The sequence below is a fragment of the Castor canadensis genome, chromosome 3 (assembly GCF_047511655.1).
Source record: "Castor canadensis chromosome 3, mCasCan1.hap1v2, whole genome shotgun sequence".
NCBI classification, from domain to species: Eukaryota; Metazoa; Chordata; class Mammalia; order Rodentia; family Castoridae; genus Castor; species Castor canadensis.
In genome coordinates, this window is record NC_133388.1 from 37,736,628 (window position 1) to 37,760,158 (window position 23,531).

The window sequence follows — 23,531 nt, forward strand, 5'->3', positions numbered from 1 at the left end:
GCTAGTTAATTTCTTCTGAGAAAATGGAAATCTTGGTCTCCTGATGTGTGCAATTACAAGCATAAGAGGAATTTTCCAATACAACAGGGAAATGAATTTTCCAAGGATGAGCTGACCGAGAAAAGCCACCATCTGACCATGCACCAGAATTAGGTAACATGGCACTCCTGGAGCAGCAGAGGTGAGTGGCTAGACTCTTGGACCAGGAGGACAGCTGCATTCCCCACTGCCAAGAGCTGCCAGTGATGGATTAGTGACTTCAGGACAGCTGGAACATTGTGGTGCCATTTCCCCATGGTAAGAAGAGACACAATCTTGATATCACTTCAGAAGGAGGTGGCGATGAAGTGCAGCTGAAAGCTAGATGGTTCTTTAAAATCTGTGACAGAAACAGTACGCACGGGGGCCTGTCTACTCTGCAGCAGATTTTACAGTGGCCTGACTGTTCCCTTCTGTGAACTCATTCATTACTCCCCTCATCCACTTGGGCTCCACTCCATGGGGAACGCCATCCTATGAACTAGATGGACAAAGCTGGATTGTCCTTGTCCTGCGGTTTTGTTCTCTCCAGTTCCCTTCATCATCCTTCCTCAAAAGGAGAAGGGCCATTGTTCTCCCCGGTCCCTTTATTTCTCACAGCGACAGCAGCGTTTCAGAGCTCTGAGGGTAGGGTACCGTGAGAAGGCCCAAGAGAAGGGAGGAACCACACTTGTGTTTGAGTCACCCTGAGGGGCTGTCAAAGTTTGTCCTCTGCAAACCCCTTCTGAAAAATGTACTCAGGACCCCTTAGAGATGCTCATTACTGATTTAAAAAGTAGGTTGGATTCAAGTCAGGTAGAAATGAGACCTTTCCACGTGTTAGTGGCAGTGAGACAGTCCCCTTGGTGATGTTGTTGAAGATATTCTCTGTCCTCCTTCCAAGGGTCTGTAGTGAGAAGGGCTGGGGAATTCAACTCTCCAAAATCAAGAGGAGAAAATACCTGGGAAAAGACACAGGGAACACATCTGCCAGTCCCTAGAGAATCTTTCTTTGATGAAATTTTCCCCTGAGTTTGGAAAATAGATGTTCATGGGAGAAACTTGGAAAAAACTAGAGACAATTTCCCCAAAAGAGTTAAAAGTCAAGCACAAGCTTATTACCCAGAGACAGCACTGTTGACACTTTTATACATATATTTCCAGTGAAAATGTGCACGATACTTTTTTCTTGCACAACTGCTATATTCTAAGCAAAGTGCTCTACAGTCTGCTTTTCCGTTTAATGATAGATTGTGAATATTTTCCCATCAGAGTAAGTGTTCTTCTGATACATAATTTTTTTCTTGGTGGTCTTGGAGTTTGAACTCAGGACCTTGAGCTTGTTAGCTCTCTACCACTTGAGCCAAGCCCCAACCCTATTCTGACACATAATTTTAATGACCGTCTAGTATTCCATTTCACAGACATTAACTAATACCATATGGTTGTGAACATTTTTAGCTTGTGTCTGTTATTTTTGCCATTATAAATTACATGAAGTAGACATTGGGGAGATCAACTCAGGCTGCTCCATTGTTCTGTCATAAGTCACTTAGCCCTTCCTCAAAAGTCACTGGTCACTTCGGAGGCCAAAGAGACTTCACAGCCATTGCTCAGAACACAAGGACAAATTTAATCTATTCAAGCTAGCAGCCGCCCCAATGTGCTTTTAATGCCACAGAGACGCCCACCAATGTAAAAGACAGTGGAACTCAATTTAGTGGGATTTTATTCATAGATATGTTCGTGCAGACAAAAGAAGTTCCCCTGACTGACCTCCTTTGGCCCCAGCCATCTCTTCTACAGGAAAGGCAAACTCCATGTCATAGCAGTGGAACTTAGCAAGTCCATATGGAGGGGCAACTGAAGTGTGCATTGTAGAGTGGATCATTTCTGAATCATTTTCCGTGTTTAAGAATTTCTCTGAGTTCAAACCCCAGTCCTGCCAAAAAAAAAAGAATTTCTCTGCCACTGATCTGCTCCAATAGAGTGAATCATTAGAAGGGGACAGAATCAAAGACCCAGGGTCCCAGCACGCAGGAGGAGCTGTGGTTTGCCTAGACAGAGAGGGGGTGCATGAGCTCACTGCACTGCGCTCTCTCACTGGAGAATGTAGGAAGAATCTAGGCTGCAGATCCCCAGTTCAGTTCACCCTCAAGAAACTCAAGCTGCCCCATGGGAGAGGACGTGCCTTATCCCACTCCTGCGTCCACATCCCTGTTCCTTGCCAGACAGGAAATGCATTCCGGGGTGGAAGGACAGGGGCTGTGTGCCTGAGATGTGGGGTCTGGGTGGGGCAGCTTAACAGCAGCCTCCCACCCCCTTAACCCCTTCTCATTCCCACCCCATCACATCCCTAGGAAGACATTGCAGGAGAACACTAAGAAATTCTTTGTCTTTCTCTTCCAAAAGAGGATGGAAGAGGAAGACTTAGTGGGGACAGAATGAGTTCAAGGGCACTGGAATGGGAAGTGTGCAAAAAGCATTGCTGAGAAAGAAAACTGGCGAGTGCACACTCAAGCATCTCTCTCTTTCACACACACACACACACACACACACACACACACACACACAGAGTATAATGGGGTTTCTGGGAGAGGGTCACAACACTCCCTTCAGGCCAGCATTTTTGTCCCACCTCCAAAAGGTCGTCCTCATTCTCAGCTGCTCTAATATGTCACCAGACACCCCTGCCTTGTCTGACAGTCCCATGTACACAAACCCAGCACCCCAGTGAGCCATTCCTTTCCCAAGCTGCTGGCTGAGGGGTCTTCTGGGGGTTGGAAAGAATTCTTTCTGAGCCGAGTCAGCCGTCTCCTCTCCCAGGAAAGATTTATGGCCACTGTCCATCGCCCCACCCACCACCCCCGTCTCTTCCAAGCCCGAGGCTAGGGTTGGGCAGTTTACAGAGGGCTGCTGGGAAGAGATCAATATTCCTGTCCTGAGAGCCAGAGGAGCTGTGCAGAGACAGGGAAGCCCCTCCAGGTCCATAATTGGACAACAGTGGCGCCACAATAAAGCCAGCCCACTTCTATGCAGCCCAGACGCCCAGCACTTCAAACTTGGCCTCTGGTGATGGAGAAGGGAGAACCTATGCCTGTCTGCCAAACTTTTACCCCTCTGCCCCTCTCTGTCCAATTAGACTTCATCTGTCCCTCCCCACCTCGCCTAAGAACAGACTCTAACCAGTTCCTGCTAGTTTTCCTTTCCCTACCACAGCAATCGTTTGGCTCCTGCCTGCATCATTTGCCCCTCAAGAGGATGCACTCAAAGTTATGAGAGGCTGACCAGAGTTCGAGGGTCCATGGGCCAGGCCCTGCTTAAGGGTACCTCATGTGTTAGCTTATTTGGCCCTCACTGCAAACCATGGAGTGGATTCTGCTTCATAGATGAGATGCTGAAATCATCACACAGCTGAAGAGTGATGGAGTAAGGATTTCTTTTTTTGTGGGGGGCAGTACTGAGGTTTGAACTCAGGGCTTCCTGCTTGCTAGGTAAGTGCTCTACCACTTGAACCATGCCACCAGCCCTTTTAGCTTTAGTTATTTTTCAGATAGAGTCTCATACATTTTGTCCAGGTAGACCTTGGACTATGATTCTCCTATCTATGCCTCCTGTATAGCTGGAATTGCAGGCATGCACCTCCACTTCTGGCTTATTTATTGAGATGGGGGTCTCACTAAAAATCTCAGTGTTCCCAATGACTGACTCCTGGATAGCCGGGATTATAGGTGTGAGCCTCTGTGCCCAGTCTTAGAGTGAAAAATTTGAACCTGATCGCCTGGTTCTGGAGTTCTGCAGGCAGGCATAAAATGACTCCAGTTTAATTAACCCTGCTTCTGGCCCAGTCTGATGGTAGGATCTGTCTTGCTCCTGTGACTGGATCCCTCTCTGGAGACCCCATGAGGTGCTCATCTCCCTAGCTTTCACTAGGTTATTTCTATCTCCCATCTCCAGACCTGGAGTCCTACCCTGAACCCAGTCCAGTGGCCTTGGCCAGGGTCCCAGAAGACGAGAATAATGTCCCTCAACTCTGTATCCCACAGAGCCCTGGTGCAGGGCTCACGTACAGGAGGTGATCCAATGACACTTGCTGAAGGAAATCAATGGCCAACTGCTCTGGGCCTCAGTTTCCTCATCAATACAATGAGGTAGTAACAGCAAATACACAGTTTTGTGAGGATTAATTAAGTGACTCTATGCAAAGCACTTAGAATAGTGCCTGACACACGGTGCATGCCCAGTAAGGACCAGGAGTTACTCTGATAGCAGGTGCTATGGTTCTCACCACGCATGGTGAAGGAACGTCTTGCTGAAGGCATTGGGCCCTGACACTCGTCGTAGCTATGATCTTTGTCAACTGAACTAACTTTTCAGAACTTGTACCTCACAGGTTTTCTTGAGAATTAAATGGGACAGTGTGTGCACAGTTGTGCATCCAGCACAAACATCTCAATCAATGACTGCAGAAATTGTATTAGTATTAATAATTGTTTCCATTTTATTTATTTATTTGTTTTGTCATAACTAGGGGTTGAACTCAGGGACTTGTGCTTGCTAGGCAGACACTCTACCCCTTGAAGCAGATGCCAGGCCTTTTGGGGTTAGTTGTTTTTGAAATAGGGTCTCACCTCATGCCTGGGGCCAGTCTGGATCAGATCCTTCTATCTGTGCTTGCCTGTGTAGCTAAGATGACAAGTATGGCCACTGTGCCTGGTCATTGGTTGAGATGGGTTTCATGAACTTACTGTCTTGGCTAGCTTGGGAGTGTAATCCTGTCTGTCTCAGTCTCTCAAGTAGCTAGGATTACAGGTGTGAGCCACCTCACTTGCCATAATGCTTCTATTTTAAAGCTGAGATGCCTATGTTTGAAGCATTTTGGCCATTCGGTACTCCTCCTGAAACAGGTTCCTCTCTCTCTACTCATACACATACTCACAAACTCACTCTCAAACAACTCACAGCACACAGTTCTGTACCTCCTTTCACATTGACCGTGCAATTCAGCCATCTCTCTTCCAGCCCTTGAATCAGGGCCTCCTGATGGCAGAGAGGGTGTTGGTGCTTTAAGTCTTGGAAAGCATGCACACCTCATTCCTGACATTGAGGGGACTCAGTCATCTGGAAGGAACAGGTGGTCAGATCCTTCAGGAATTAAGAACTTCAGAGGACATGGAATACTTCCCTTTGACTCTCTGAAAGTCACTTGTCACCCAAGTGTGGGCTGCCTTCACACCATCTAGGTGGTGAAGCTGGTTCCCATACTCTGTTCCTATTGTAGGATCCAGTAATAAATGAAGAGAAGGGGTGTGACATAGTCTGTGCGGGGCATCCAGGTGGCCACCAATCACTTCCACATCCCAAGGGCTCAGGCTTGCAAGTCCAATGTCCATTCCAGGTCCCTGAAGACCTGCCCAGTAAAGCCAGGGCCCTACATGGTAGCAGGAACCCGCAGGCCTCAGCAACAGCCTGAGAGATACTTGGTACTGTCACACTTCTTCTCTTACTTCTGAGTCCTCCTCCAGACCCACTTCCCTCTGTCCTTGTGTGTGTGACATTAGGCTATTGGGAATCTGATCCATTTTTCCAGGCTGCCTTTGCCAAACAACCTCTTCAAGTTGGTGAGGGGGTCACAACTCAACCTCCAAAACCTGGACAAAAGAAAAACCAGAGTTTTAACATGTTTAGGTAGGAAGAATTGAAGAGAGGATCATGGGTGAGATATGTGTGGCAGCACCACAGAAAGGAGCAGGGCAGAGGACAGTGACCACTGGCCCTTCTGAGGTGGAGGCAGTTGCCTAGTGAGTACTTCAGAGAGCATGGCCCAACCATCAGGAAAGGCCTCCATGGTGAAGGCACTGACTGAAAGTGGACACCCTAAAGACCATCACGCTTCCTGTCCCCCATAGTCAGCATTAGGACGGGTCTGGACAGTGTGGAACAGTTAGCTCAAGTCTGAAAATCCCCTGAGAGGTGAGCCAGCATTTGCAGAAAGGATGTGAGAGACAGAGAAGTTGGGATCTGACAGCTGGCCTGTAACAGACAACAGGTCTATCCTCAGGCAAGGCAGCCAGATGATGTCAAGATTTAGAACTCCAGGTAGATCTGTTTAGACCCTCAGTGGAAGCCCAGAGGAGAAATTCCAATCCTCTTCTCAGTCTTGGCACACAATAAAGAGGCCTCGGCCCCAGGCATACACAGACCATAAACTGAAGACCTGAGGTCGTGGGACAGGTCACGCTAAACCCCTTAGGGGAACCGACTGGGAACACCCTGCCATGTTGGCAGGCTGGGGGGAATTACAGGTGTCATCTGAGGAGTGGCCTGACTGGTTTTGAGCCTATGACTTGCCTGTGGAAGAAACTGGTTCCATTTTTTAACAACTGTCAACTTGGGCCCCCGCCACCCCCCCCCCCGCCCTGAGCCTAGGTAGGCAGGCTGTCTGGGCAGAGTTTGAGGAGGGTTCTCACTCAATCCAGTGGCCCAAACTCCCCTGAGCACATGGCACCTGGCAGACAGCAAGGCTTTTCATGTTTTGCTGGTAGGACAGGCTGGAGGCCAAGACCAGCACAAGCTTTAAAATTAGCGTCTGTGTGGACACCCCCACTCAACTCCCAGGGTCACCTGTCGGGGGGAACAGGCAGGGAAGAATGGGAATTGTGGGTGGAAGTGGGGAAGGAGACTTTGAAATGGGGCTAAGTCCACAGGAATAAAAAAAATGTTGACAATATTAAAAATTCACACCATAAACATAGATCTAAATGCGTGTGGAATCTGTGTGTGCACACACACGGGTGTGTGACTTGAACAGCTAAGGAAAAAGAAAAATGCTGAAAAAGAGGGAAAAAAAGTTCTGTCTATCCCTGTAACCATTAGAAAGAAAATGAAGTCCAAATTGTGCTCAGGGATGCTGGGACAGAGGAAGAGAGGCAAGAATGGAAAAAACAGGCCGTAAAGATGCCAGGGCTCCTTAAGCAGAAACATCTGTTGAAGTCATAAGACTCCCAGCCGGTCAGGCTTCTAACAAACCCAGGAAGAGGAGAGTCTGTGCTGGATCAGGACTACCCTGGTCCCCAGCTCAGGCCCCTGGGACTGCAGACGTGCAGAGGAGGTCTACCTTCTCCAGAGCACAGCCATCCTGGCTCCTGGCAGGAGAGGGAGGGGTCTGATGTGACAGCAGTTTTGAGTGTGTATTTGTTTAAAGTCCTAACTCACTGGTAGCCTAGTAAGCCACATGTCTCAACTCCTGCAGCTAAAGAAAGAAAAAGTGAAGCCAGGGAGGGGGAGTTGCTGGCCTGCACAGAGCAGGGAGTCTGTGCTTGCTGTTTGCAAATGTAGGCCACTCTCTTATTTGTGCTTTCTGCGTAGGCCAACTCTCCAGACTGACCTCTTCTAACAACCATCCAAATGGCAGCTACAGCCTATTGACCTTATAGCATTCTCTGTACTACATTTCTTGAAAATATCACCACATTAAATCCTCCAGTAAATCTGTCACACCCTGAATGGGTGGAGATGTGCATGACCATCTTCAGAGAAGTTCTGTCTTAGTGTTACCATCCTCGAGGGAAATTGAGGCTTGGTGAGGCTCCCCAGGTCACCTGGCCAGTAGATTCCAAGGAGCACCCAGATGGTTGCCCCTCCTTCCTGCCACAAAACTAATTTGCAAAACAGCTTCAGCCAAGCACCATGGGGGAAAGCACCTTTCCAAAATCAGCCCAGTATTCACAGAGATCTTAAGGCCCCTGCACACCCTCATAGCTGGGCCATCCCCATGCTCCTGCCTGGGCCTGCAGAGGAAACCACAGCTACAGAACATGCCGGCCCAAACAAAGGGAAGTGTGTTAAACTCCAACTCCACCCCCCACCCATGACAACAGAATCCTCTATCTCAAAAGGAAACACGTAGAAAGAAATGAAAACCAGACCCTATACTATTTGCTTGTGGGGAATGATGGAGGTTCCATAAGGCCCCATTACAAAGGCTCTTCTTCCTAGAACACCTCCTCAGACCTTGTCACGTCCTTTCACGCAGCTATTCATCCTACATTAGACAGCTTGGCCCCCTCCCAGGGCCTGGGACTCTTATTTCACATGGGGGGTACTGGGGATGAAAGGCTACCACTGTTAGTGGCAGGGTTCACAGTCAGGGGACTATAAATCCCCAAGAAAATACAAAAATGAAGTAGCCAGAGGACTGGCAGAGGCCCCATCATCTGGGCAGCTGCTTTGGGGAAGTGAAGGATATTGATGTTCTGAACAATGCTGTTACCATTCACTAGGGTGGAAGCTGCTGGCACTGGACCCCTCCCTCATGTCAACCCTACCTTTATGGTAGGTAACAGCACCTCTGCTTTAAAGGGGAGGAAACTGAGCCTCAGAGAAAGGGCTTAACTTATCTGAAGTCACATAGTTACTGAGTGTACAGCTGGAATTAGAATCCACTGTAGGTTCTTCCCTGTGCTCTGCTGTGCCTCAGACTCTAACATGCCTCGTGTCACCTGGCCAGCTTGTGAAAACACATTCCCTGATTCCCTAGGGGCCTGAGATCCTGTGTCTGCAACAAGCATGCTGCAGGTTCATGGACCCACTCTGCTTTTTTTAACTCACTCTGCTTAGGGCCATTCCAGCTGGCATTTCCCTGCCTCTTCAATACAGCTTCCCCACCAGGAAGCTAGGAGGGACTGAAAAGCCAGACCAGGCAGCCCAGTCAACTCTGCTGTGCAGCTAATCACACTCGCAAAGGCTGTCAGGGGCTTGCTTCCATGAGCCCATGGTGCAAGACAGTTGCTCCCCAGGGGGCTAGGATAAGACTTTGATATGGTTCTATGTCTCAGAGGAACCATGCAATGAAATCTCCCTCATAGGGTGCTGAGGGGAATTTCCTCCACAGGCCATCAGAGGAATTAAGAGTTCTCTTCTCCAATCTCAGTGGGAAAAGTGGGAACAAGAAGGAAGAAGGCCAGGTGCCGTTTTGTGTGAGCCCAGATCAGTGGGACTCCTGATTCCTTTCTGCTTAAAGCTAAGGGGCAGATCTCTGGTTTTGCAGTTCCATTTCCCCAGGGCTTGCCCCTGGTCTCAGAGTACAAATCTTTCTGGAGGACTGGGACAATCTGCATTCCACAGAAAGGAGGGGCTGGGCTGGGAGAGGCCGGGGCTCAGGTTTGTTCCTCAGCACAAAGCCAAACTAGAAAGATGACCCAGAAAACCTCACCCCGGCCCCTGCAACACCCCGATGATTCTCCTGTCCTCCTTTGCTTCAGCAGAGCGGAGCCCTCTTGCAACACACATCAGTGGGAGCCGTTTGTGCTCAGACGCTGGGCTGGATACTGGCATATAGCAGAAAGCAGGACTCTGGCTGCTGGCCCCACAGAGCTCTCAGCTAGAGGGAGCTGGCTTTTCGCAGGGTAACTAGAGTTCACTGGTAAGTGCCAAGAAGGGGAGTATCTGCCAAGCAAGCTCTGGGTGCACCATCTCCACCCGGCCAGCAGGTCATGTAACTGACTCTTCTCCTTAGGTTGACTTGGCCACTCTTACATTGCTTTGCTAACACGGGTCTCCCTTTATCCCTAACCTGGTCTGCCTTGCTTCCACCTCCCCAATACAGTTTTAGAACCCACTGGACACCCTGGTTCAAACCAGAGCCACACGAGGGCTCCTGCTTCCACAAGCATCTGGAGCTGATCACGCAATGACCCTGGTCACACAATGACCAGGGAGGCTGTTTCTGGGGAGTGCTGCAAGCAGTTGCTTTGGTTAAAAGTAAATGTGTCTGTGGAAAGGAAAGTTTGTGTGGTGGGGCGGGAGGGGATGGTTTACAGGAGTCAAGGATGGGTGTGCGCACAGAGGAGGAGCCAGAGCAAGAGTGCTGCTTACTCAGGGCTCCTGACTCCCCAGGTCTGAACAGTCCCAGGGCAAATGGTGGCCCTTTGCAACAGAACCATCATAGCTGTGCCTCTTCACATCCACCAGCCTCAGAAAGTTGTCATTGAGTTTTTCTCCCTGCTTTAGCTATCCTCTCTTGCACAGGTGAGGAGGTGCCAGAGTGAGGGTCAGGGGCTTGGAGGAAGGTAACACAGAAGTTTCACAAAGAGGAAGAAAGTGGACCCTGCCGTGGATGCTCTGCAGGCTGTGATGAGATCTGCAGAAGATGAGCCGTTGCCTTGGTGACACTAATGAAAAGCAGGCCTTGGAGAGCACCAAGAACCCCCGCAGGCTGTGTTAGCTCCCCCTCTGCAGCTCTGCTGTCTCTCAACCAACAGACTCAGATCATACTCCCCGAATATTTATAAAATCTCTACCAGAAACAGAGAAAGTCAGCCACTCAGCCAGGCGTCTGCCCACGTCTTTCCGGAGCTGCTCGGGTGACACTCTCCAACGTGGCTCATTATTCTGTTTTTCTTCCTTGCACTGAGCAGGACAACCAGGAAGGGAGGGAGGAAAAATGAACATTTGCTCTGCCCTGTTCTGGCAGATTTTGAATCAGGGAGTTTACTTAGTATTAGGGACCTTGCTGTAGTCCAGCCATTCTGTCCTTGCCCCTGCCTGCTCTCTGGCCACCAGGTGGTCTTTTACTATATTCCACCCTCTGTTAAAGCTGGAGTTGAACTCAGACCCTTCCTTGAGCTACTCCTTGGTTGCTCAGTCAGTCCCCTTCTTGCCATCCTCCACCAGCCTTCCACCTGGGGCTTCTTGGTGGTCTCCAGGGGGCTACGAATGCTAGGAAGCTCTGTGCTCCAAAAGTGAAGATGCAAAGGGTCATGGGCATTGGCAGCAAAAGGAGCTGGCCTCACTACCATGGGGAACAGGGATAGGCTTATTCCCTCTGAAGAAAAGGGAGTTCCTGAAATTCCTCATGGAAAGGCAGCAGGGAATGGAAGCTGGTCTGGGAAAATATGGGTGACCTCTATTAATGACTTGTTTTTTCATGGTGGTTATTAAAATGCAACGAAATAGAAAAACAGAGTACACATAGGTGAGATCCTGCTAAGAAAGGGAAAGTCATGGTTTGCCCAGGTGATGAGTATGTCACATGGTTGCCCTTCTTGATGACCCATCCTGTGGGTGGACCGACTCCATGGAGGAGGCAGCAGAAGTCAAGGGCAAGTCAAGAAGTTGAATGTAATTTGGGTTGTGCCCAGCTCTACCAAACCCAGAGTTTCAGCCAAAGTAAATTACAAAACCTTCCTCTCTCTTGCTGCAGAAAATGAAGACTGGACTAGGTGGTCTTTAAGACCTTTACTGGTTCTATGAGTTTTAGGCAACAAGGAAGGAGTAAGAATGCCATCTGGTTCAAAGTACTAAAAAGACTGTCATTCGTGGGCCAAATGTGGGGTGCAGGTGGCCAACAAACAGGGTGATAAAGCAGGAGGAGGATTAAGGGATGTGCTAGACCCTTTCATGGAAGTGAGGTTTCAAGTGGGCTTGAAGGATAAAAGGCATTTGAATAGAAATAAGAACATCTGAGTAGGGGCAGGTGAGCAGGTATAGGGGGGAAGGGAAGAGTCTGTGGAGGAGGTGAACTGGCTGAAACCTGGTAGGACACTGAGGACTGTAGGTAGGTGAGGTTCTCTTGCGAAGGAAGGTCCAGGCCATGTGTCTGGAGAGTAAGTGTAGGGGAGAAGAAAGGTTTGCAACAGCTCCTTCTTTTAAGATAAACAAATCTGCTTTGATTTGATACCCACCAACTCAAAGCCAGAAGAAGTGAAAGGGAACAAGGTCAGTGACTGGAAAACAGGACTGTGAGCCTTTGGCTCAGGTGGCCCCAAGGAGGCTTCAGATTCCAGTGGCAGCTCAGAGATCTGACTCTAGAGACCTGTCCTTTTGTCACCTTTCTGCCAAGGAGGCCAGCCAAGTGGCACAGGTTGGTAGGGACTAGAGTTAGGGAGTGTGAGAGGAGGAAAACAAGCTCTTTGCTGTTTCGGGAGCATGAGACGGTAACACCTGTGTGACCCCAAGGTACAAGGTGGCAGGCAGACACCAAGCCTCAGCAGTAGAGAGGCATCTGGGCATCATGAGGGCTTTTCTAGGAAATGCCGGCACTCCTCCCCGGAGTTTTCATTGGCTGCCCCCATGCCCACAGGGCCCTGGCCCTGGTCTGGTGATGAGAGTGGCCCGTGCTATGGCCCTAGTGTTAGGGGTTTGCTCTGGCTTACCTCCAGCCACAGCCTGGCCACAGGCAAAGTATCTACACAGGCCTTTCTGATGAAGTACTCAGATTCTGTAATTCTCTGGCCAAATTCCTGAGCCTAATCCCAAGGGTGGCATAGGCCTCTAACCAGGTCTGTCCCACCAAGGAGATGGGCCCATGGTCTGGTGTGCATACCCGTAGGCCTTCGTGGATGTCCCAGGGATGATGTGGGGGCAGTTAGAATTTGGACAGGTGGTCTGTGTCCACACCCGTGTGCTCACGGCCCTTCCTAGTGCTACATGGAGTCAGGATCTGAAGCCAGCCTATGGCTGGCTCTCCTTAGATCACCAAGTCCAGTGTGAAACTGACAAGTCCAAATTCTAAATTTAAACTTGGCCCTTGGGATATCATGAAGATGGGCTTACCAATGTGGGAAGAGAAAACATGAATTTAGTAGTTCATTGGCTTTATTTGTAACTTTCAAATATTTGGACATATGAAAGCCAGTCTCCATTGCACTCTTCCCTGAACCCCAAAATATTGCAGGGTCGGTCTATTTTTTCTAACCCATTTTCAAACTTGTTCCCACTTATAGCACTATCAAGGGTTACCATGCCTCTGAAGAGCTTCACCCACTCCTGCAGGCCTGCTGGCCTTCAGGCAAACGTGATGGATGAGCTCAAAGGACCCAATGCCTTGGTGAGACACAGGGCCTGCAGTGCCTTAAAATCATCCCCTGCCCCCAGCCAGTCCCAGGAGACTGGCAGAACCCTGCACACTCCCAACTTCATAAGGCGTAGGTCCCTCTGCAGGCATGGTGAAGCAGAATGGGTTCCCGCGTGATATTGATGGAGCCTGGACTATCTCCCCAGCCAAAGCATCCACTCCCCACCATGTCCTTTGCCTCCACCAGCCGAGGCCTGAAATTTTGTTGCAGACACCGAAGCCTCATTCCTTTCAGGGTCTCCTGCTCTATTTTTGCTTGGATTGCCTGTAACACTTTGAATGCCTCTCTCCACCCCATCTTAAAGGCAAACTACTCAATAAAGAAGGCTTGAGAACTCAGACAGAAATATTCTATCCCTTTTTAAAAACTTGACATCATTGCTGTAATTACTATTGTAAAGTAATTAATGCTGGTAGAAAAAAATCAATTCATCCATAAGGGTAAAAAGCAAAAAGCAGCAGCTCCCTTGCCCTTCTGAGCCCCGACTGCCCTTCTCCACGGATGACCACAAAACGCAGTTGCTTCTGATTCTTCAAGAACAGTCTGTGCACATCCAAAGCAGAGACTGTGCACACTCTCGGTCCTCCTGTCTATCACCTGAGATCTCCAAGGGAAAAAGAGTGCCAGAGGGTTGAGAATAGAACCATAGTGAGAATCTTGGGAGAAAAGATGGGAGAAGAAATGAAGGTGAGCACACTATCACGGGTGCCAAGAGAGCAGGCAGGGAGAGGGGAGGTTAAGGTATGTGTACCAGGGACAGCAGAGGAGCCAAGAAGGTGCTAGAACTAAGAACAGAAACAGGGAGAGGATGGAGAAAACAGTTCAGAGGGCCAAAAAGAAAAGGCAGAAAAATCCCCACATATATAACAGTACCACTCCATGCTTGTCTCTGGCCTAAACACTTCCTACCTAATAACTCCTTAACCCCCACAACAACCCCACATACAGATGAGAAAATTGAGGTACAGAGCACTAATGAGTTCAAGGTCACACAGTAATAACAGGCAACGATGAGACATGAACCCTGGAGACCAGCTGTGTGCTGCTGCAGAGTGAGCAAGAGGTGAAAAGGTGGGGCAGAGCAGTGGGGCAAAGAGGCAGGGCCTCTTTGGTGAGGCTTCTACCCCCCAGAATGTTTAGGACACCGACTGCCAGAGGAGAGGAGACACACTGAAGGAGGAAATAAGGGGAGCAGGGAGCTCTGGCCCTGTTTTGTCCACAGATAGTGGACAAAGGTCTCAGGCCCATAGGCCAAGTGGTTACTCTGGTGGAGCTCAGGGGGGCAGCTTTCAAGGGTCCCCCTCAGAGCACCACTCTGGCCCTGCAGGCTCTTTCCCTGCTCAGCCTCCCTCTTCCACTCTCTGGCACTGTCTCTCCCATGCCTCCTCCTAAGGCAGATTTCTGTGACAAGGCCCTTCATAGAGCTGTGAGCCAATGCTGGCCTTGGAGGCATGATGAGGCTGGACCTGACTTGGCCTTGGTGTGCTGGGAGCATTTTCTCCCTTCCATTCTTTTCCCTGGGTGCTCTGGCAGTGCGGCCAGCTGGCCTCCTAGGAAGGCAGGATGTGGGTGGTGATCAGGGATGGGGGCAGCAGGCCCTGCTATGTGCAGGCTGATTTGGGAGTGTCTTGTATGTTCAGGAACCATGCAAATAGAGTTGCTGGCTAAAAACAGACACCTAATGACATTTGGATTCCAGACAAGCAAGGGATCATTTTTTAAGTGCACACACACAGTATATGTTTATACACCTTGACCTGGCTTTCCAGGATGTAGTTAAAGAGAAACCCAGGCTGGTGCTATTCCTTTGGTTAAACAGACCTTTGTTAAATCCTGGGCTCCAGGAGTGAAAGACATCTCTGAGCCTCCCCAGTTCATTTTCTGAGAAGTGAAGAGGTCCCTCCTCCACTCATTCTGGCAGGACCTCTATCTCTGTGGGTGGTAGTACAAGTTTGGCCATTTGGAAGCAGCTGGACAGGGGACATGAAACACAAGACTCAGGGCTTCTGGGAAGCTCAGAAGTAACTTGTCTTCAGACCCTTGAATTTTCGAGATGAGTAAGACCATCTGTGCACAGGGAAATTGGTGGTGGTCTCACCAACAAGGAAAGCTGGGAGGGCTGAAGCTGGCATCAGACTTCCAGGAGCATTTCTGGGCTCTCCTTTGTGTCTTACTTCTATTCTTCACAGACCATGGAAAGGACTGGAGGGGAGGGTGCTAAGAGTGGGAGGATAAGGTACACAACTTATCTGGCCACACAGACAGCTTAAGTGAAACCAACCCAGATCACTAGATGTTCTAATACCGCCAAAGAACCAGGTCTTGGGGAGGCCACAAGACAAATCTATTAGATATTCGTCTGCACACTCTCCTCTCCTCCTGTCCATCTTCATGTGTTGGAAGGCGTGTGGACCTGGGGTACCACGTCCATGTCCAGGCTATCTTCCCTCAACTCCATTCCGGATTTTGGTTCTCATGATCCTGTGACTTACTCCTTCTGAACTTGGCTTCCAAAGTTCATTTTTATAAAGGCCCTTTTCCTATGAATCGATGTGTCCTTCGAGGAGGGAGGTAATCCAAAGGCATTAAGACCTGGACCCTAGATGAGAAATTTGATGTTTTTATCTGGTTTCTTGGTAGATCATGTGTGAGGTTTGCCAGCATATTCTGAAACCTCTATAGAGGCTCCTATGTCACATTTTCTATGGAAGAAAATTACTTAATTCATCTCCTATTTATTCCTTAATTAATTTATTTATTGCTTTGGCCTCCCTCTGCAATGACTTCCAACAGCCATTGCCCCATTCTGCTGCCTAGACAGCAACAATTTTGACAACCTGCTCTTCACATAAACACAGCACAAAATCAGGAAGATCAATGTGTTTTTCAAGAGTTTGCCTGATGAAAATGAACCCAGTGCTGGACCAGCTTAAAGTCCTACAAAGCAGTGGGTATGCCCAATAGTCCCTCTGATTTGAACATGCCCTTGGGGACATTTCTGACTCATTCATTCATTTAATAAGTACTTACTGAGTACTCACATATGGTAGGTAGAGCGTTAAGTGTTAACTTTGAGAAATGGACAGTCTTTGCCCTTATTCATGTATATGTGTTTGTATGTATGTGTAGGTTTATGTGTGTGTGTGTATGTGTGTGTGTGTGTGTGCATAAAATGAGGTAGATGTTTAATAAACAAACATAAAAATAAATGCTTATAGGGAAAATAAAGCAAGGAAGGGGGCAGAGAGAGTGCTTGGTGAGATGAGGTTGCTCTTTTATATAGGGAAGTGAGGAACAACTTTTCTGATAAGGTAGATATTTAGGGAGACCTGAAGTGAGGCAGCCAGCTGTGAGGACACAGGGATAGAGCTTTCTATTGTAGTTAGGCAGAGGGATCCACAAGGATGAGGGTGTTGGAGGAATAGTGGGGAGACCAGTGTGCCTAGAGCAGAAAGACCCAGTGAAGAAGAGGTGGAAGAGATTTAGGGTGAGATCATGCAGAGCTTGGTAGGTCATTGGGAAAGTTCGGGTCTTTTCTTCGAGTGAGACTGGAAGCCACTGGCAAGTTTTGAGCAGAAGATTGACAAGATTGGCATGTCTTTATACAATCGCTCAGGCTGCAGTGTTGAGAATAGATTGAAGGGGCATGGGAAGGCTGGAAGCAAAAACCAGCTGGAGGCTCTTTCAATCATCTAGGCAAAAGATGGTGGTAGCTTCGACCAACAAGTTGGATGCTGGGTTTATTTTGAAAGAATCGCCACAAAGTCTGCTGATAAGTTGATTGTAGACTATGAAAATTCCAGAGGAAACAAGGATGGCTACAAGATTTTTGGCCTAAACAATGGAAAGGATGGAGTTGCCATTTACAGACATAGGGAGGCGAGGGAGGAACTTTGAAGGGGGGGTAAATCTGGAATTTGATTTTGAATATGTTCATTTGGATATGCCAAATAGACATTCCAGTGGAACTGTCAAGTAGGCAGCTAATTATACAATTATAAAATTTAGGGTAGAGGTCCAGGCCAGAGATCCAATTTGGGAGATAGCAGGTGGATGTCAAATAAAGCTATACCACAGCAGGGAGTGAATGAAGATAGAGAAAAGGTCTAAAGTCAGAGCCCTGAGTGCCTTCTCTGCCATTCACCAGCAATTCTACAGAGCCACACTCAGAATTCAGGATGAGTCAGGTCACCCTAAAAGAGGCTGGTTCCTTTTGGGTTCAGACTTTCTAAATCAAGAACAGGCTCTAAGTATAGGCACCAAGATAGATTGCACACCTGTTCTACCTCCATGGAGGAGGCAGTCAGGAAAATGAGCAGATCCTGGTGTTCTTATGTGAGTGATATAATAAGAAATCTGTATTTGGTCCATCTTTATGGGCACACAACACCCAAAACTCTAGGAATCCCCAAAGTGATAAGAATGTCTTTTGTATGAGATGACTGGTGCTTGGGGGACCCTAGGTAGCTTCAGAATGGGGGATGGTGGCTAGAAACACCGATGCATGATCAGAAGGGGGAAACTTAAAGCCCTACTCCCTCACCTCCAGGGAGAGGAGAGAGGCTAAAGATTAAGTTAATCATAAGTGACCAATGGTTTAAACAATTTGTTTATGCCATGAAGTCTCCATTAAACCCTGGGAAGTCACAGGGTTTGGAGAGCTTCTAGGCTAATGCACATATGGAGGTATAGGGAGGATGGCATGCCTGGAGAAGAAATGGAAGCAGCCCCATGCCTGGTACCCACGCATCTCTGCCATGTAGCTGTTCTTGAGTTGATACTTTATAATAAACCAGAAACAGCAACTATATTGTTTTCCTGAGTTCTGTGAATTATACTACTAAATCATTAAACCTGAGAAGGGGGATACAGGAACCCCAAATTTATAGTTGGTTGGTCAGAAGCACAGGTGGCAACTTGGGGCTGGAATCTGACATGGGGGCAATCTGTGGAACTGGGCCCTTAAATCTAGGGGATCCATTGCTAACTCTGGACAGTTGGTGTCAGAACTGAATTGAATTGTAATATGCCCAGATGGTGTTCAGAGAATTGGAGACTTGATTGGTGTGAGGAGAAACCCCACACATTTGGTGTCAGAAGTGTTCTGAGTAAAAACAGTTTCAGACCCTACATCCAAGGTTCTGCCCAGCAAGGCAGTCAAAGAGAATTAAGAGGCCTTCTGTATAGGTGAAAGCCAGGCATAGGTAGGAGTTCTTGAGTACAGCCGACACATGGAGACAATCTATACTGGTGATTGGCTTTGGGGTCTTGGACCCAGAGGTGAGGGGTGGGCCAAGCAATGTCTAAGGAAGTAGATCCCAAGACGCTGAACATGCTTGGGTGGGGGTTGCTGTGGGGCAGGGTATAGGTAGATGAATAGACAGAAGGCAGAGAGGAACCTTCTGTAGAAGTTAAGAATGAGCTCCACAGTCAGACAGACTCAGCCCCAACATCTTGTGCAAGCCACTGAAAATTAGAGAGCCTCACACTATGCCTGGAAAATGACAAATGATGGATAAATAGCTGTATTATAATTATCATTCATGATTTTAGGATAATCTGCCTAGATCCAGGGTATTCAGATTAAGATTGGAGGACAGATTTCAGAAAATGCAATGACAACCACAAAAAGAGCTCTACGACTGAATCTAGTTTCTAGAAATGACTAATTTTAACAGAAAAGAAGGAAGAGATGGTATTTTTGTGAAGTAGGGAGCATCTTCTGGAGAGAAGACCACCTTGGGAGAACCTGAGTCTCCGAAAACACTTGTGTCTTCAAGTGCAACAAGAAAAGGGTGAGGACAGTGGAAAGTAGGCCCAAAGCACTGGGCTGGACAAGCAGGCAGATGGACTGAGCTGGCCACCCTATCAGAGCAGAGGCTGCTCTCAACTGCAGAAGACTAAGGAGGCACTGCCAACACTCTTTCTTTTCTTCATTTTTTTTTTTTTTTTGGTGGCATTTGGGTTTTGAACTCAGGCCTGTATACTTGCTAGGTAGGCACTCTACCACTTGAGCCCCACCCCAAGCTTCCAACACTCTATTTGTAGAGGAGCAAACTGAAGGTGCCACTTGGAAGCTGGCCTCCCCTTTTGGTGAATGAGAGCAAGGAGTTACATTGGGAACAAACCTCCACAGGCCATGTGACTGGTGGGCAGAAGGACTGAGACCAGGTTCTAGAAAGGCAGGAGTTGCCAAGTGGGATCCAGGCTGAGGCATGAGGACATGATGGCAATAACCAGGCTTAGGAAGTCTTATTTTTTCTTTTAAATTAAAAATCAGATGACAAGAAATAGTAAAATCACAGTGACTTTACATTTCATTGTGGAGGCAGCTAGACTAGAAGGAGGCTTGTCTTTGGTTATTGCTTTTTGAAGCGTCTTCAAAGTGATAGAAATCAAGGCCAAGACCACAGGACAAGGAGGGTCCAGGAGCTTTACGGTAGTCATCTTGTAGACAGGCAGTGGGTCCCTGGGATTCCATGGACCCAGAACATGCAAACCCAGCATTGTCCCCAACTCTCTCCCTGCCCCATTGTGTCTCCTCTTGACTTACAGAAACCATGGATATCAGCTTGGCTCTGTTTCAAGACTAAAGGCCAAGGCTGGAAAAGACTTGGAATTAAACTGGAAACACTGCTTCCCTCTCCATAACTCCTGTCAACTTGCAAGCGCTTCTGTTTATACAAGTCTTGGAGTGGGCATTGGTCTCTTGCACTCTGACATAGACTCTGCTCTCCCAGGATTGCTTTCCAAGGAATCTCAACAAACCACAAAAAGAGTCACTCGGTTTCTTCTCTTTATCCAGCAATTTTACTGAATAAAAGACAATTCACTATTTCTCTTGCTCATGAAATATCTACTCCAGCAGATCGACCCATAGCAGAATACTCAGCAAAGAACACAGACTCTGAGAAGTGGAACACCCAACTCAGAGCCCGCTCTGGGCCTTTGCTGAACTTAGTCTTGCCCCTGCCAAATCAAGGTCCAAACCAGTTCTTACTCCAACAGTCAATCCAATAACAGAGTTTGTAGGAGGACTACTGATCTAATTGTTAAGAGGCAAGGATGTCCCCTGCCCTTGAAGCTCTGAAATACAAAGTCTGAATCCCTCCCTAGGAATGTTTTGCTGCATCGCTCGGGCCAGTCATGCCTACTGCCTAAGTGTGTCCACCAGAAAAGCAGGACTTATCCCTCATCACTAAGCATCGTGGAAAGTACAGATGTCAAGGAACTTTCTTTTGACCAGGGTTTTGAGTTTCACACATCCACAGCCTTCCTGAGAGGGTCTTGACTTCTTACTCCCTAGAGTCTCATAGTCCACTGGGACATGGGGAAGTGAGCAGCTGGCAGGATTAACTACTCCTGTCCTTGTCGTTCTCCTGTTTCAGACCATTCTCCTCTCTTTGCTGCCCTACTCTGTGCCCCTTGGCACTGCCTGCTAAGAACAAAACCCTTACCAGCTTCATTTGCCTCTGGCTTCCTTTTTGACTTGGCCAGCGTGAAGGTACGGGCAGGAAGTCAGAGGTCAAAAGCATCTTTCTTCCCCTGCTGCCTTCTTGCTTGGTAACTTGGTACTGGAAGGGGCGGTGTCCTTAGTTCTGCTGCTCCCGTCAGGCGGCCTCCTCTCAGGTTCCAGCTCTTTCCAGGCCCAGCCAGGCTATTTCCTCCTTTGGGCTCTCTAGGCTCAGGGGTGGCAACACTTCCCACCATTGCTAGCCTGACGGAGCTCAGCATTCCTGGTTGCTTCTCTGAGCCTTCCTCACCTCATCTGTAAATTGTTCTTTCACTATCTTTTTTTCTAGCTAAACTCTTCTAAAAAGAACCCTATTTCCTGCTAAGACTGATAGCTCTGTCTTCCTATACGTGTTTCAAAGTAGACACTTCCCTAAACCATGAAGTAAGTGAGAGACTTTCTGATGGTGACTCTTAAAAGTTTGTTAGCTCTGAGATGAAGTTGGCTGCATGCTGGGGAGTCACCAGGATGTAAGGAATGCAGCTGTGGAAGGTTCTAGAATGAGCAGAGTAGCAGTTGTTGGGCTTTCCTCTGTGGGACAACCCCAGCTCACTTGTGTGTGTGTGTGTGTGTGTTGGGGTGGCACAGGGGCAGTGAACAGAATCTGAGTTCTAAGATCTTCTAGGCTAGGATTTGAGATTCAACAATTAGACCCAGAGAAGCATTCACAGAGCTTACTTCACTCCAAATCATGTGGATCCCAAATCTTTATAGATTCTTATCCCGAGGGACAAAATGAAATCTGGTGACATACAGAGAGACGGCAGGATTAACTACCCCTGTCCCTGTCCTTCTCCATGACAAGGGGCACGACGCCACCATTTAGAAACTATATGAACTTCAGAAAGTCATAACCCTCAATCCCCTCATTTTCCATATGTATTTTATACATATTAATATATAATACGTTGTGTATATGTAATGTATATATACATGTAATATGTGTGTGTATATATGCGTGTGTGTGTGTGTATTTCCTCATGGGATTGCTGACTCTGTGTTTTTACAGAACATCCCACTGAGCAGCTCCCACTGAGAAGCAGCTAAATGACTTGGCACTTCTTGGCACTTAACAGATGCTCAGTAAATTGTACAACTTATTATCTAAGCCTGTTTCTTTGGCTTCTCATTGGAGAAATAGTCATTCTTTTTCTTTTCCTTTTTTTCTGGTGATACTGGGGATTCAACTCATGACTTCCTGCTTGCTAGCAAGTGCTTTACTACTTAAGCCATGCCTGCAGTCCTTTTGCTTTCTAGTTTGTTTTTCGGATAGGGTCTCACACTTTTGCCTAGTTAGCCTTGGACCTTGATCTTCCTACCTCCACCTCCTGCACAGATGACATTACAGGTGCGTGCTACCAAACTTCTTGGTCACTAAGGTTAGTGAAGGATTTATTAAGGCGATCAGAGACCAGTTAAAGACATTTTGTCCTTTTCTGGAAACTCCAAGTGGATTTGGATGAAAAGACTTTGCTCATACCCTGCCTCTTTTGCCCCTTGGCCTATTTCTTCAACCCCCCCCATCCAGCAACGTGAGACAAAATCTCTAACTAAATCAGCAGGCCAACCCCCTTAGTCACTCACCCAGGAGTTCTTGGAACTGAAAATGCAGTTACCACAGGTGCTGTCTTGCTGCCAGTCATGAAATCATAAAAAGAGACCATTCTCTGTTGGAGAGCAGGGAAAGGGGACACATGCCCACCCTGTACTCTCAGACCACAGGGCCATCAGCAGGACATTTCTGATTCACCAGCCCCAATCCACTGGCCAGGCTCCCTATCCACTAGAGTGGAACCAGTGGAATCACCATGGAGGCCTGAGTGCCCTGCATGTGCTGGAGTGGCCCCTTGGGTGTCCTACACAGGCTGCTGAAGTATGGGGCAGGGGAAGGAGCTATGCTTCAGGAGAGATTCACAGACTTCCTGCTCTATTATTTTAAACAATGTTCAGTGGACTGGACAGGGTTTTGAGGATCTAGAAGTAAGACCTGCACAGTCAGCAGTGTCGTTAGTGGAGACGTAGCTGTTTCTTGCCCTCAGCTTGCTGAGTCAGGGTGGTGGCAAGAAAGAGCACTGGAGTGCCTTCAGCATGTGAGTTTACACACACATGCACACACACGTGCACACACACACACACACACAAACAAAGCCAATGAGAATAGGAAATTTTTGTTCAGTTCAGAGATACGTGCTGCATGTTCTCATTTGTCAGGCTGTGTGTATGGGGGTGGGGGGGACCTGACCACCAAAGGGAAGCTAAAGTCTTCCTGAGCTGAACAGGTCTTCCACCTTTGTGGCCTAGGAACAGACGAAGGATGGGGAGTGGTCTGAAGCACCGCTCCCAGAACCTTAGGTTCCTAAGGGGCCTTGGGGCCTCCTTCATTCATTCAACAAATACAAGCAAGGGACCATTCAAGGTGCTGGGTGCAGCAGGAGACGGAGGCTTGTCCCAGTAAGAGAGATGACAAAATACAAATACATGTGTCAGGTGTCACCTGAGAGAAAAATAAAGTCTGGTGAGAAGAATAGGGAATCTTTGGGTAGGGATGTTAGCAAAGGTAAGTGTTTGGGGTTTTGTTTTGCCTTAATGTAGAGTGACAGCAAAGGTGTCCCTAAGAAGGGTATAGAGGGTAGGAAGGGTAGAGCAATAGAGGCAGAAGAGAGAGTGAGGACAAGGGCACTGAGGCAGGAGTGTGCCCTTAAGGAGCAATAAGGAGTGTGGCGTAGTTGAGGAGAGTGGAAGGAAGGGAGAGAGGAAGGAGACAGAGCAGGAGGTAAAGACAGAGAAGAAGCAAGGCTGGATCATGGGGGGCTTATGGCCACTTTGAGGCTCTGGCTTCCCCTGGGGAAAATGAGAGTCACTGAGGGGTCCTGAGTAAAGGGAGATATGATTCAGCATACCCCATCATCCTGAGGCTGAGAGTTGACTGTAACTAGGACAAAGTAGGGAGAGGGGTGACTAAAGCAGTAAATGACTGAGCATGATGGTACCTGTAGCCTGGATTTGAGCCCAGACTCCATCACGTGACCTGTAACACCTAGGGTAAGTGAGTCTCTCTATGCCTCTGTCTTCCCTCCTGTAAAATGGACTATTGCCCATTCTTCATAGGGTTCAGCCTGAGATTAAATGAGTGCTGTCATGCA

General features: G+C 48.1%; 1 long non-coding RNA gene across 1 annotated transcript; it reads right to left on the reverse strand.

Annotated features, from left to right (window-relative positions):
- Positions 1-1,443: 1,443 nt before the first annotated feature.
- Positions 1,444-22,247, reverse strand: LOC141421278 (uncharacterized). Its single transcript, XR_012445887.1, has 3 exons — positions 21,973-22,247; positions 4,998-5,669; positions 1,444-1,960 (listed from the first exon to the last, which is right to left on the reverse strand). It is a non-coding gene; the product is annotated as an uncharacterized lncRNA (long non-coding RNA).
- Positions 22,248-23,531: the final 1,284 nt, after the last annotated feature.